This window comes from Grammomys surdaster, unplaced genomic scaffold (assembly GCF_004785775.1).
Source record: "Grammomys surdaster isolate TR1022 unplaced genomic scaffold, NIH_TR_1.0 126133, whole genome shotgun sequence".
Classification (NCBI taxonomy): domain Eukaryota; kingdom Metazoa; phylum Chordata; class Mammalia; order Rodentia; family Muridae; genus Grammomys; species Grammomys surdaster.
Genome location: NW_021620941.1, coordinates 3,207,184 through 3,220,881, shown reverse-complemented (window position 1 = coordinate 3,220,881; position 13,698 = coordinate 3,207,184). Strand labels below are relative to the sequence as shown.

The following is a 13,698-nucleotide window of genomic DNA, read 5'->3' as shown; positions in this document are numbered from 1 at the left end:
AAAGAAAGAAAGAAAGAAAGAAAGAAAGAAAGAAAGAAAGAAAGAAAGAAAGAAAGAAAGAAAGAAAGAAAGAAAGAAAGCAAAACAAAACAAAAAACCACCTCTGTGTGGTACTGGGGACTGGCTGAACAACCCAGAGCCTCAAGGTTGCTGAAGGTGGTCTCCCACTGAGCCACCGGGCCAGGTCAGCAGGTGCTTAAAAACAAAAGAAACATTGTCTCCAGTCTACATTTTCTGTGTATTTACTGAGACAAGGCTTGAGCCCCTGGTATCACTCCAGAGTCAAACGCACACTCCGCTTTAGAAGTGAGTGCCTTAGCGTGGTCCGTGAGCATCTCGTTCGCTTTGACCCGCTTGTTTGCCTGCACCCATGCCATAGAGGATTAAGATCCATGACTGAAAGAGGGCACACTCAGATGTGACTGCAAAGACAAAAGTTGCCTGCCCCATCTGCCCACCGCCTGGCACAACTCAGGTGAGGTTGCTTTTTTGTTTGTTTGTTTTGTATTTTTCTTACATGTATTATTTTTAATAATGTTTATTATTCATTGAGAACTTCATTCGTGTATATGATGTATCCTGGTCTTGTAAACCAAAATCCTCCCTCCCGTTCCCGACCTTTAACATTTATTTATTTTGTTTATGAGTGTCTGTGTGTGTCTGTGCACACACACGCACGCACGGCATAGCACACGTAGAGGTCAGAGGACTTGCGGGTAGTTGGTTCTCTCCTTTCATCATATGGGTCTCTCAGGTTTCATAGCAAATATTCTGTGGTTGTTGGAATAGGTTTGGCCCCCATAGACTCCTGTGTTGAATGCTTGGCCCACAGGGAAGGGCAGTACTAGGAGGTGAAGTCTTGGCGTAATTGTGTCACTGTGGGAGTAGGCTTTGAGGTCTCATACGCTTGAGTTACACCCAGTGTGTAATTACAGTCTCTTTCTGACGCCTGTGGATCAAAATGTAGAATTCTCACTCCTTCTCCAGCACCATGTCTGCCTGCATGCCATCATGCTTCCTGCCATGATCAGAACAGACTAAGCCTCTGAACTGTAAGCCAGTCCCTGTAGGATCATGAAAGGACGCCATGGTTTCTGGTTGAGCACCGGCTAGAGACGACCTGAGACCCAGCAGGTTGAAGACTCCACAGGTTTCCCTGCAAGGGACAGCATGCATGCCATGCTCCCAGACTCCAGGCTCCTGACCCGACCCGAGGCCAAAGACCTCTATTGATCTGTGCCTTTCAGGCACTAGGGGCGTTGTCCTAGTAGAGGGCATGACTACAGGCCACAGAGCTACAAGACAGATCTCCATATTAATGAGATACCTAAAGGCCAATTAAACATCCCTAAAGGGTGTAGCCAATTAAACATTCCTTCCCAGACCCTCCTACTTGCAAAAGGTATTTAACCTCAGGCCTTCCCTGAGAATACCGGGGTATAGTTTCTTCCATTTTCCGCCATGAAAATAAACATGTTAAGACCATGGACTATCTCTCTTTCTCAGGACCTGCCGTGGGAACCGTGGAGAAGATTTCCAACTACTGAGCTGCTACCTAATCTCCTGCCCATGACCTCTCTACGCTTTCAGCCACAGAGGCCACCAACTCAAAAGCAAGTAAGCCAAGCCAGCCATGACCAGCCAATCGAGTCACTGTGACCAAGAGTCTCATCTGGATGCAGCCAGAGCTCCTCCCCTACCCCTTTCGGCTACAGGTCGATCTAGCCCGTACAATCCCTCCTGAGAGCCCAAGGGCCTGAGAACCAAAGGATCCCTGGTGGCCTTTTGGCCCAGGGACCCCCAATTCCAGAGCTCTGGCTCCTGTGGGACCTGAACAGTGTCCTGAAGCTTCTCACAGTCTGATGTCCGCCTTACACAGTGAACATAGTCAACTCACCTCTGCCTCTCTGAGCCACGGCCCTAGCCTCTTAGAGAGGCAGACGTGGGACCCGTAATTCAACACAACAGGACCTACACACACTACAACCCCACAAGTCCCAATTAAATATTTTCTTTTATAAGAGTTGCCTTGGTCATGGGCCTTTTCATAGCAATGAAGCCCTAACTAGGACATATACTTACCCACTAACCACCTCAGGAGGGTTTGGTTTTGTTTTAAATGTATATGGCTGTTTTGTATGCACATATATCTGTGTACTGTGTGTGCTAATGCCCAAGGAGGCTAGAAGAGGGCACTGGATCCCCTAGAGTTATAGACGATTGGGAGCCACTATGTGAGCGCTGGGAAGTAAACCTTGGTTCTCTGAAAGAACTGCCAGTGCTCTTTAGAGACAGTTTGGGGGAGGGGTTCTGGGTGTCAATCAAACCCATGGGCTGGCTCATGCTAGGCACATGTCTCCAGCCCGCTCAGGTGACTTTTTATTCTCCAGGTTTCTCACTGGCTTCTGACCTGGTGATCTTTACTGGAATCCCACTTTCCCCATACATTCCAGTCTTGCTGGACAGGCCATGGAGATGGTCCTGGTGGCTTCCTTCATTTTCTTCCCTATTCATGAACAAAGGTCACCTAGTATTTCCAAGTGTTTTCTTATTCCCCAGGGCTTTTCAGTCCTGTAAGGCATGCAGTCTTCTCAGCTAAGCCAGGCATGTTTCAGCTACCACATTCTCCCCCTTGTCGGCAGCCTGCCAACTCATCCAGGCCATATGTTCTGCTAACCTGGTGTGTTTTAGCCACCACATTCTTCACCTTTGCTGGTGTGGCGGCCTGTCAACATCCTGGCCATACGCTCTGCCTTCCGCCACCAACAGAGTCCCCCGCCAAGTGCATTAACTGAAGTCTCTGTGATATTCATCTCTAGTTACCTTCAAAACACCTCCCCTCATGGCAGGCAGCAGTGAGCCTGACCATCGGCCCCTGCCTGCCTTCCACCCGCACTGCCAAGGCCTCCGACCTGAGCTCTCTACTCCTCCGTTATCACCAGCACGAATATTTTAAAAAGGGGATTCCCACGTATGCTAAAACTTCTAAAATATCTTCTGCCTCATTCATAGGAGAGGAAGGGAGGGGAGGACAGGGGAAGGGAGAGGATCCTATTCCAGACACAACATTACTGCAATTAGATAAAGTGGTTGCCTTTTGATTTCAGAGAAATGGTCCTAAAACAATATGTGTGTGTGGATGTCAAACACACATGCACACGCGCATGTGTGCACACACAAATACACACACAAACAGAGAGAGACAGAGACACACACACAGGGGGAGGTGATCCAAATCTACTGAGAGCAATTTAACTGCTAAGAGCTGTGGCTCCGGTCCTCCAGCATCGTCTGGGCTGTCTGTCTGGCACTGTCCCTCGGCTCCCCTGAACTTCTCATAATGTTTCAACCCAGCCATGGAAGCACTTTTATAGGTTTCTAACACCTAAAGTTCCAGGGTGTCCTTCCCCAAGTCCCATGCAGTAGTGATGATAAAACCATTTAGGGTCTCAGGGTGAACTGCAGAGGCACCTCCGTGAAGACGCACACAGCAAATGAGGGTAGAGTGTGGGGATGAGGTGGGGACAACTGAAGGTAAGGAGTCTGACACGGTGTCTCCTGGCATCTAAGGCCAAGTGTCATGGTGTCTCACCTCTCAATAAACTTCTGTATCAGCTATGATCAATAAGGCATAGGTGGCACAGTCTATAGTGAGAGTTCCAGGACAGCCAGGGCTACACAGAGAGATCTTGTCTCAAAAAAAAACCCCTAAAACTAAAACTAAAAAAAAAAAAAAAAAAAAAAAAACCCCAGAAGAGTGGCCGGGTGGGGGTGGGGGGCAGCTGTGGTTATCTATTGCAGAGCCTGAATTTCCTCTCCTAACCACACCACTGACTCACCGGCTTAAAAAAGTTCCTATTCTAAGAACATCTTACATGCAAAACTGCTGTAGTACAAAGACACACTGAGGTGGTGTGTGTGTGTATGTGCGTGCGTGTGCGTGCGTGTGCGTGCGTGCGTGTGTGTGTGAGTGTTTCAATGAGTTAAGAGTTTCACAATCAAAAGGTCCACATTGCCCAAGGAAGTAAGTCATGGACAAACTGAATAAAACTCAGGTTATCTTGTTGCCATTGGAAAGATTAAATTTGTACTTCATAATTCCACTGAGAAACCCCAGGGAATCTCCCCAAATAAATCCAAATGAGCCCAGGCGTGGACCATACCATGCATAGGTTTGCCTTAAAATCTTTTTTCTTCCTTAAATACTTATTTTTACTTGGTGTATGTGGTTTTGCCGACATGTATGTGTTTGTGACATGTGCATGTCTGTGGAAGCCAGAAGAAGGCATCAGAATCCCCTGCAACTAGAGTTACAGACAGTTGTGAGCTGCCATGTCAGGGCTGGGGACTGAAACCTGGGTCTTTTGCAGAAACAACCAGTGCTCTTAACAACGGAGGCGTCTCTCCAGCCCCTAGGATCACACTGAGCACTGTCCCCATGTGGCCTCTGTGTGGGAGTGAAGCCTTTGGGTGAAAGGTCAGAGGGCACTGTTAACAGGAACCTGTGCTGCCGTCCAGTGCTCGCTCTGTACTGCCAATAAGTGGTAGATAGCCTGGTCTCGTATTTTGATGCTAACTCCACTTTCCCGTGAGGGGCTGCAGAAAGGAGAGAATCAGTATACAGGAGTCTTCCTGTGAACCTTCTGAATTAATTTGTAAAATAAAGGCTAGAGCCGGAAATTGGGCAGTAGAACGGGTGGAGCAGAAAAGTTTGGAGGAGAGAGAAGGCCGAAGAGAAAGAGGAGAAGCAAGTTGGCAGCAGATGTCACCCTCGTGTCCCTAGCAGTCGTTCTTGTCGAGGTTAGGTAATCGGGATAACAGTTCTAATTGTGCGGCATCTTGTGTACCGGGTGTTAGTTGATATATAAATCTATTTGGTTAATCTTTAGCACTAAGAGTCTTCTTTCTACCGGGTTCTGGGAATTGTTGTATCTACCACATGGGGGTGGCAGAGTTGGCCCAGGAGCCATGTCTAGAGCTGTGGAGGCCATGGAGCTGACCGGCGGAGGCAACAGCCACGCCAACATCTCGTGGGTCCCAGGCCGGTGCCACTGGCCAGCCGGTGCCGCCATCAGTGCGGGAACTTAGAGCGTGAACATGGCGGCCAGGCCGGGAGCTAGCTGGATGCACTGCTTTTTCTACTACCTCACGCAACAGACATCTTCCATTGGGTCATCTAATCTCATACTCTTCAAAGAGAGTTGACTGCTACCTGGTTAATCCAATGTGATTTTCTTTCCTTAGGATTTAAAACACAAAGGAGAAAATGACAGCATGGTCTCTGTCCCCGCCATCATTAGCCAGGAATTCAGGGTGCGCTTGCTCACCCCTGTGGGTATTTGTTCTTCTACCTCATTTCTTCTTCATGACTGTGTATGGCTTTCAAGAGTCTTAACAAATGGATAGACAAAGGCTGACTCCATTTATATATGGTCTAAGCATGTGAGTGACGAGATTAAATATTATTAAATTGTGTTTTTTAAAAAGATTTATTTATGGCCGGATGGTGGTGGCGCACGCCTTTAATCCCAGCACTTGGGAGGCAGAGGCAAGTGGATTTCTGAGTTCAAGGCCAGCCTGGTCTACAGAGTGAGTTCTAGGACAGCCAGGGCTATACAGAGAAACCCTGTCTCGAAAAACAAAAACAAAAAACAAAACAAAACAAAACAAAAGATTTATTTATTTAATGTATGAGTGCTCTATCTCCATGTACACCTGCATGCCGGAAGAGGGCATCAGATCACATTGTAGATGGTTGTGAGCCACCATGTGATTGCTGGGAATTGAACTTAGGACCCTTTTAAGACAGGGTTTTACTATGTAAACCAGGCTGGCCTCGAACTCAGAGATCTGTCTGCTTAAGTGCTGGGATTAAAAATGTGTGTCATTATGTCTGGCCAATTGTTTGACGTTTGAAGTAAATTGGAAAGGTGACAAAGCATAGGGGTACCTCACGAACAGCTGCTGTCTTTTGTTCTATGACCACGTTGTGCTGATGATAGAAAGTGAGTTGTACGTGACAAGCTGCTCAGTGGCTGGATGGGAAGACATCCCAAGCATTTCCCAAAGCCAGTCTGCACCAAAAAGGTCAGCCACAGCCAAAGTTGCTGTTTGGTGGTCATGCATGGGTTCTGACCCTCTATAGCAGTGGTGCAATATCAGAGATCCTGAACATCAAATATTTACATTACAACTCATAACAGCAGAAAAATTACGGTTATGGAGTAGTAATTTTGTGACTGGGGGTCACCACAACACGAGGCACTGTATTAAAAGGGTGAAGCATCAGGAAGGTTGAGAACCACTGTTCTCTCTAGCTTTGAGACTCAGTGAAGCTATCATACCTGAGGGGCTGGTTCAGCAGAAGGACGCAGCTAGCACCATCAACAAAAAAAGGCTTGATTCTTTTCTATGGCAACGCCTGAGAGCACACCACACAACTAACCCTTTAAAAATTGAGTGAACTGGGCTACAAATTCTTCTCACCTCTCACCAATTGACTAACACTCCTTCAAGGATCTCAACAACTCATTGCAGGAAAAAAAACATTTCCACAAAAGTGCAGAAACTTCTTTCTGAGAGTTTCCAGAATCCTAAAGCGTGGAGAAGGGGCTGGCAAGATGGCTTGGTGGGTAAAGGCGCTTGCTGCTAAGCCTGACACCTGAGGTCTACTCCAGGGTCTCACATAAAGGAAGGAGAGAGCTAATCCCCAAAGGCCTGCCCTCCGTGTTCACGGCACACACATCTGCACACACAGGACAATGAGGCAGAGCTTTGGACTACAGTGAAGAGTGCAACAGTTACTCATTTCCCAGCTTTGGGTTCCATTCGCTGTGCATCCTGGGACAACTGAGAGCCCACGGACCCCTGCTCAGGTAAGACCACAAGTAGGAAGCCTTGTTATCCTCCATGCGGCTTTAGTGAGGTCGGAAAAGCGGCACACTGACCTTCAACCACACTTGGTAGCCTTGGAGACACTGGGATGCCAATTAAACCTTTTTTATGCCCATGGACTTTTCCGGTCTCATGATGAGTACTTTGTCACCAACTCATAGTGAATGACAGTACCTACCTAAGCTGCATCTTGTCATCTGTTGTCCCATGGCACCTGTGATACATAGCAAAGAGTCTGCCAGGCAGAGTTTCTTCTTTGTTCTGATACAAGGAGTTAGGGACAAAAGTGAGCTGGGTGACTGGGGTGCATGCTTTTAATCCCAGCACTCAGGCGGATCTCTGTGAGTTCAAGGCCAGTCTAGTCTACAGAGTGAGTTTCAGGACTGCCAGGGCTACATAGTGAGATCCTGTATCAAAGCACTAAATATTCGTTGCTCTTGCAGAGGTCCTGAGTTCCCAGAATTCCACACGGTAGCTCACAGCTATCCCTAACTCTGACTCCAGGGGACTCAGTGCTCTTTTCTGGCTACCGTGACCTACACGCATGTAGGCAAAACACTCATACACATACAATGAAAATGAAGAGATTTAAAAAAAAAATTATAAAAATCCAGTTTGAGGTCAGCCTGGTTGGTCTGCAGAGCTAGTTTCAGGACAGCCAGAACAGTTACAGTTTCAGGAGTAGGCAGAAAAACTCTGTCATGAAAAACCAAACAAAAACAGAAAACAAAACAAAAAACCAACTACTACTACAACAAAAACCAAACAAATCCAAAAAATTATAAAAACTCTATCTTTTACTACCAAAAGTTTGGGGGTAGCAGCAAAGACAACCTTAGGAATCCCAGCGGTCGGAGCACTGGCTTCTCAATGTGTCCCTGCATGGTTCTTCAGGAAGGCCTGGCTGGGCTTTACATTGCAAGAAGAGGCTCACACTGCCCTTCATCCCCGCCTTGGTGAGGGCTCCATGGTGCATCCCCACAGGCTGCTCAGAATCTGCAATGCTTGGCAGCCTGTCCCTGGAACTGGCAGATGGGCCTGATCTCCCTGCAAGGGAGGCCCTGGGGGAACCCAGCAGGGTCTCTGGATTCTGGCCCTCCTCAAATTCTTTGTGCCAAGAGAAAGGTAAACTCAGAACTATAGTAGTGTGGGTTAGCCTTTCTCTACCCAGCATTCTTTTTCTTGAGATGACCAAAAACAAACAAAAAACAAAACAAACAAACAAAAAACCAACAACAACAATAACAAAAAATCTGGTTGCTGAAAGTAACTTTTTTACAGGATTTTTTTCTTATCCGTCTGTATTGTTCTATTTAAATAGGATCTCACACCATAGTTCTAGCTGGCCTGGAACTCCTTATGTAGCCCACACTGGCCTCAAATTCACAGCAATCCTTCAGACTCAGTCTCCTGAGTGCTGGGATCACAGACATGCACCACTGTATCTAACATTAAACTTAGTTTGAGTAATTTATGAAGTAACACATTCTTGCCCAACCCATCTGCTGAGAATCTGTCTGTCGGATGCGGCCAGGAAAAAGAGCAGGACATACAGGTCACCACATATAAATAATGTAATAAGATCAGTAACATAGCACGGTATTACTTATTTTCTAGGCACTTTTACATCAAAAGATACAAACTCAGAGGATCCCAGAAAACCCTAACCAATAAAACGAAAGGTCTCTAGACTTCCCGATGCAAAGGGGCCAGCCAGAATGACTCTCTCCCAGTCTCTGGCCAGCAAGCAACTCTTCACTGGTGAACACTTAGGAAACCATTTTATTGATTTGATTGCTTATTTACTTATTTTTATGTTTTCGGCAGACTCCCCTGACTGCCTAGGCTGGCCTCCAGCTCCTTGCATAGCTGAGGATGACCTTGACTGTCCAGTTTGCCTGACTGTACCTCCCACAGGCTGAGATGGCAGCTTGTACTACCCCACTATGTCACACAACCCAGAGCCATCCTGGGTGCTAGGCAAGCCCTGTAAGAACTGAGTTGCCCATCTAGCCGCGAAACCCGTTCACCACAGGTGCCCCACAAGCCAGGCCTAAGGTGTAACACTCCTATAACCTCAGCATTTGGAGGGCTGAGACCAGGAGACTGTCTCAACAAACCAAACAGGCAGAAGGAACCGAGCTAGCTAGTGCGCTGGCTTTGTTCCACAGCTAGTAATTCGAACCGATAGTTGGAAACTAGGGCTGGGATATGGCTCAGTGCCTGCTTCGGGTGCACAAGCGTTAGGATCAGTCTCTGCACCAATAAATATAGAGAAAAATGGAGCCCAGTGTCCAACCTGGTTCAAAAAGAATAATGTAGGCCAGGCGTGGTGGCACACACCTTTAATCCTAGCACTCAGGAAGCAGAAACAAGAGAATCTCTGTAAGTTTGAGGCTAGCCTGGTCTTCATAGTGAATTCCAGGCCAGCCAGTGAGACCATGTCTCAAAATAACAACAATAATAATGAGGAAAAGAATATTTAATGATAAGAAATAAAAACTTCATAGCTTTATATAACGTTTTAAGGCTCCAAGATGATATTTTTTAAGATTTATTTTTAATTGTGTGTGTGAGGGGGAGAGCAAGTGCGTGCAGGTGTCTGTGGAGCCAGAAGGGAGAGTCAGATGCCCTGGAGCTGGAATTGTAGATGGTTGTGAGCCTTCTGATGCGGGTGGCAGGAAATTATCTTAGTTCCCCTGGAAGAACAGAGCGAGGTCAGCCAGGACTGCAGAGAAACCATGGCTGAGGGTGAGGGTGGGGAGCTGTACGTCAGTGCTAATCCACTGGCATGAAACAATATTTATAGCCTAATTGCATTATTAAGGAATATCTTCTTTTGTCCCAATGGTGAGCGCATGATGTAAATTCTAGCCCTGACCATTGGGGGAGTCAGAGGTTAGAGAGGCAAGCTTGCCTCAAAGGACAAGCTCTGTGAAGCCAGCAGGGGGGGAGGGGCAAGAACAGCGGAGAAGAAGCCAGTCTTTGTCCTGCCATGTGGTGGTATAAGTGGCATTGTTGAACTTTTCCAGCAAAGGGTTGCATCTAGAATACATTTTCAGCTTCAAAACTAAGAGTGCATTTGACAATTTCTGTTCAGTCAGGGTGCTGGGAGCTGTTGGAGACTTCCAGGCCAAGTGCTTGCCAAAACAATGCAGTCTGTCTGGGATAAATTATGAGGGCACTGAGAACACAAAACAGAAAAACTTCAAAATAAGTTAACCAAAGAAATATGCTTGAACTATTCCAGCAATTTCCTGAATTTTCTTTCCCCCAGTCTTACAGCGTTCCAGCCCCAGGACTGCGGGTTACTCTGGTGCACAGTCATTCAAATAGGAGAAAACAAAACAAAAAACCTAAAACTGAAAGATAGCAAAGGAGACCAGGACCTCCATCCGGAGGCCATTCACTTGCTAAACAGGGCTATAAAAGGCTTTCTGTTGCCCTGTACCCCAGTTACCCAAAGTAGGATTCAAAATATCCCTTAACTCAAGAGGAAAAGCAGCTTCTGCTGAGCGGAGCAGGCTGTGTGGACTAGTCATCTCAAGTCCAGAGAGGAGACTGCAGCAACAGGCTTGGTTGGCATGAGCTCACACACGCAGTGGTAATGAGTCACAGTCCCTAGGACAAGACCACGGCCCCCTGGCTTCCACACTGCCATTGCAGAAGACTGGAGTGTTTCATTATGGGGTGTTTGAAGCTGATATCTCACTATGTAGTCCTGGCTAGCCTGGAACTTTACATGGAAACCAGGTTGACCTCAAACTCACAGAGACCTGCATGCCTCTGTCTCCCGGGAGCTGGGACTAAAGGTATGCTCCACCCCTCCATTCTACTCCACCTCTCCATTCTACTCCACCCCTCCATTCTACTCCACCCCTCCATTCTACTCCCTCCATCTTCTCTCAACAAGCAACTCCACGCAGGGCTCCCAAAGCTCCCCAAACCCATTGCTATGGATGCTCTGGCTAAAGGTGAAGGTCTGGAGCACAGCCAGTCTCTGCCACCAGGGTTAACATAATCCTGCATTAGCTTCTCAGGGTCATGTAGAGACACTTAAATGGCTTGTAAATGCAGCTTTAGGAAAGAAACACCCTAAAGGAGGCTCAAACACAGTCCTGCTCGCACAGAAACATTGCCTTAGGGTTTCTTTCTATGGCTCTTATGAAACATCGTGACCAAAAAGCAAGTTGGGGAGGGAAGGGTTTATTCGGCTTACACTTCCATGTTGCTGTTCATCCTCTAAGGAAGTCAGAGAGAGGACTCAAACAGTGAATGAGCTGATGCAGAAGCCATGGAGGGGTGCTACTTATTGGCTTGTTTCTCCTTGGCTTGCTAGGCCTGCCTTCTTATAGAACCCAGGACCACCAGCCCAGGGATGGCACCACCCACAATGGGCTGGACCCTCCCCTCTTGATCACTAATTGAGAAAATGCCTTAGAGCTGGATCTCATGGAGGCGTTTCCTCAACTGAGGCTCCTTCCTCTCTGAGGACACTAACTCGTGTCAAGGTGACACACAAAACAATCCAGTACAAACATGCCTACCCCCCCCTGCCTTTTTTGGTGTGTGCGCCCGTGTGTTGGTGGGTACACGTGCATGTGTTTGCACTTGAGCATGGAGCCTAGAGTATTGATCCTCAGGCACCAGCCACATTTCTTTATTGACAGCCTGTCACTAGCCCTGAACTCACCAACTAGGGTAGTCTGAAAACTGGTCCAGCAAGCCCTAGGATCCACCTGTCCTCACCTCCCTAGTGCTGGGATTACAAATGCAAGCTGCCACACTCAGTTTCTTTTTTAAACAAAGTGGGTTATAGGATTGAACTCTGGTCCTGGTGCTTGCCCACGGCTGAGCAGTCATTTCTGCTCTTCCCTCTGTTTCTGAAGCTAATCTGAACTTCCCTGGTGGCAGCTGTTGACCTTTACTGTCTAAGTCACAACAAGCATCTGATGAAGACTGCTGGATGCAGCCCAGCAGTGGCACAGCCCAGCAGTGTGTCACACACCTTCGGTCCGCACTTGGGAGGCAGAGGCAGGCGGATCTCTGAGTATGAGGCCAGCTTGGTTTACAGAGTGAGTTCCAGGACAGCCAGAGCTACACAGAGAAACCCTGTCTGCAAAACAAAACAAAACAAAGAGGAATGCCAAGCTTGTGACTGCTCAGAGGTTGGAGCACTTACTGCTTTTCCAGGTCTCAAGTTTGGTTCCCAGTACACACACAGTGGCCTGCCACTGCCTGTAAGTCAATTTTCCAAGAGGACCCAAAGCCCCGAGGAGGCCACACCACACACTTGATGCACATACACATTCAGACTCACACACACAGATACATAAAATCATTAATAAAAAACTCTTTGAAAAAGAATGCCCAAACCCACAAATTAGCATACAAGTTGCCTGGCAGAAACAATACATACCCTTATTAGGTTGGCATTTCCACTGTCCTGCTCCTCCAGAAGAGAAGCAATCACTGTTAAAGGTATTCATTCAAGAAAGATTACAACACACCAGGGAACAAGCTACCCAGAGAGACAATACCACAGAGAACAGTTACCACAGAACCTGGACTATCCAACTGTCTGAAAGAAATAAAACAAGATGCAAAAGGCAAATTTGAAAGTAAAAAGCAACAGAGGTCACATTAGTAAGATGTTATCAGTGAAGGTCTGAAGAAGACTCCAGTGAAAATTCTAGAAATGGAAAAGGAGTTGCTGAAATTAAAAAGCTCAATAAACAAACTAATAATAAAAGTTATGCAAAAGTTCACATCTGGAGATAAAGAAACACAATGAGGCCAGAGAGATGGCCTAGTGAGCAAAGGCTCTTTCCACGCAGGCCCTGTAAATTGAGTTTGACTGCCAGAGCTCATGTAAAGGTGGAAGGAGAGAACTGACTCCTCGTGTCTGTGTGTCACCCTCATGATGATGATGATGATACATAAAGAAGAAGAGGCCTGTGGGATACAATGAGATAGAAAGATAAATAATTTTTGAAACTTTTTGTTTGTTTGTTTTTTAAAAAACAGGGTTTCTCTGTGTAACAGCCCTGGCTGTCCTGACATGTTTTTTTTTGTAGATTAGGCTGGCCTCGAACTCAGAGAGATACATTTGCCTCCACCTCCCTCTACTTCTGGGTGCTGGGATTAAAGGTATGTGCTACCACACCTGGCAATTTTTGAAGCTTTAATATCTAAAGTTTCCTTGCATTTCTAAAGCAAATAGACATTCAAGCAAGCCTGAGCAGAGGAAATTAAAAACAAAAACTATGAGTTCTGAAATACGATAACCATGCCACAGAACATCAAAGACAAACATGAGGTCTCAGCTAATAGAGAAAAAAGCCAGCTCTTCTTGGAAGAATGCAGTTAAGTAGATGGTAAGTTCCTAACAGAGTATGAGGTGATTGACAAGGAAATGATAGCTTCAAATGTTGAAGAAGAAAAAAAAGTCAGCCTAGAATTTAATACCTAGCTAAACTATCACATCAGCATGAGGCCGAAACAAAGACTCTGGGGTGGGGGTAGGGAACCACTCAAACTCCTGGTAGGAAAAAAAAAATAAACAATGGATCATCCGTGAAGAAGGACGTTTAGTTCAGAAAGGAGTGTCAATAGTAACACCTGGTGGCCTGCATCATATTAGCACTAGGACTGTGGATAGATGGTAATAGCTATTCCTTTAGAAGGAACCTAGGCTGCCTAGTCCAGTCACACCTCTGTGCACTGGATCTTCACATTGAGACCTTGTACTGATTCCCATTGTTGCCTTTAGTCAGCCCACCCCTCTACTCACTTCTGCTTCTC

The 13,698-nt window shown here is 46.6% G+C and overlaps 1 protein-coding gene across 7 annotated transcripts in view; it reads right to left on the bottom strand.

Moving 5' to 3' along the window:
- Window positions 1-13,698, bottom strand: part of Fnbp1 (formin binding protein 1) — a 116,484-nt gene that overhangs the window by 31,887 nt on the left and 70,899 nt on the right. The gene's annotated exons all lie outside the window — the stretch shown is intronic.